We start from the raw sequence: 1,821 nt of genomic DNA on the forward strand, positions 1-1,821 counted from the left end.
GTATGGCTATCCTAAGCTCAGAATGCGAGAAAGAAAACCCGAAATATTTTTACATTGGTGGTACTTTAAATTAATACGTCATTGAAATGTTAGCAGTCTTAATTTGCCATCAAAGGATTTTGGACCATATAAAAAATTTCACTTTTCTAGACAACGAATAAATTTCGATTTTTACTTATTTACTCATAATCCATACGCTATCGAAGATCTTTCAGCTAATAGATGTCTCTAATCTTCTTTCCAAAATCTCAAATTGCGAAAAATGCCTGAAGATTTAAAACGAAATCCAATCGATAATATTCAATAATGGTTTTATGGATGTTTCTCCTCAACATAAACTGTGGTATCATCGAATAAGATCTGAAAGAAATAAAGATTTGGATTGAGAGATATGTATTCATCGATTCAATATCAGCAATACTGCTTAGCAGTCTCATTATCCAACAAAATAGTCTAAATTCAGTGTAAATTAAAGGAGTAGTACAATGAGAAGGCATACCATCAAGTTTTCTTGCTCATTTTTTACAATTGAAATCATTAGCATGGTGCTCCTGAAACTTTGTGTGAAGTAATCCAAGCACATACAGAGCTTCCCTTCGAATCTTTTGATGGCTTTGAGGGGAACAAATATTTCATCTAAAAGAAAATTGGTGAAATCAGTAAAATAATTAAAGTCAACTATTAAATAATCAAAGTCAAATGACTATCCTCCAATTGAATCTTCGTTTTTTCACAATTGTTATCTAAATTCATTGACTTACCTAGTCTTTGAACGGCGGGAACTTTGATGCCAAACGTTAGAAAACATTCCTTCATCTTTAGCTGTTGATATCGATAGAAGATAGGTTAGGAGTTCTGAAGGCAAACGCCCAATCAGCATCATGTAGATGAAATCATGACATCTCTAAAAAAGAGTGCACCAACGAAAGAATTTGTTATGTTGCTTATCAGAAACTGCAGATAAAGCGTTGATGACGATTCAAAAATAAGGAAAGTTATAAATGAGAACATACCTGGATAAAATTCTTCCAGTGTTTATGTAAATATGATAGAATTCTGTAACAAGGACTTCTTAAGTTCTCGATAGTAGTATTTTGTAGTTCTAGTAAAGTGAATTGTTACAAATGGCTTACGATGCGAGAATTAAACGATTTTTCAAAAATAAGAAAGTGATTCTTTTCAAACTCATTAACAGTTGAAGTTATGCCTTCAGTGTTTTAAGAAGTCAAGTGACCAGATGAATCATGCATTCAAAGCCTTATTTTTAAAACATTTTGGAATTTCATATGATTACGATTGAAATATAAATATTTGCCGATTCGAGTTCGATGCATCAAAGCTTTGAAATTTGTTCTTGCTCGTTCTTTCATTCCGTGTATTCATTGTTGAGATTTTGACATTTCTCTTGATTTCTTTTCAAACAGTTCAGATTCCATTCTCATTTTGATAATCATTCGACAATGACTTCAAAATATTTCGTTTCTGGAGTGATCTCTCAGTAGTTGAGAAAATATTTGAGCAGTATAAATGCCTCCAATAATGGAATTTCATTAAGTTCAGAAATGATTTTCAGTACTACCACCAAGTAAATTTCTTTAGTTCAGCTCGTCCTCCGAGTTTGGGGCTTATGGCACAAGGGTCATTATTTGGCTATTCTGCGCCAAACTAGCGGCTGCAAAATCAGTTATCTTAAGTTATAATTATTTTCCAATAACACTTGGAGAAAACTTTAGTCATTGCAGTTCAAAATTAAATACACTGATCACGTGCAAATATTATATTAAAAATAACTCCATCTTTTCCATATCACAGTAGTCTCAA

At 32.2% G+C, this 1,821-nt stretch overlaps 1 long non-coding RNA gene across 1 annotated transcript; it reads right to left on the reverse strand.

The window, feature by feature from the left end:
- Positions 1-226: 226 nt before the first annotated feature.
- Positions 227-906, reverse strand: LOC129980569 (uncharacterized). Its single transcript, XR_008785250.1, has 3 exons — positions 762-906; positions 500-612; positions 227-360 (listed from the first exon to the last, which is right to left on the reverse strand). It is a non-coding gene; the product is annotated as an uncharacterized LOC129980569 (long non-coding RNA).
- Between the last annotated feature and the right edge of the window lie 915 nt (positions 907-1,821).

This window comes from Argiope bruennichi, chromosome 8, assembly GCF_947563725.1.
Source record: "Argiope bruennichi chromosome 8, qqArgBrue1.1, whole genome shotgun sequence".
Taxonomy (NCBI): domain Eukaryota; kingdom Metazoa; phylum Arthropoda; class Arachnida; order Araneae; family Araneidae; genus Argiope; species Argiope bruennichi.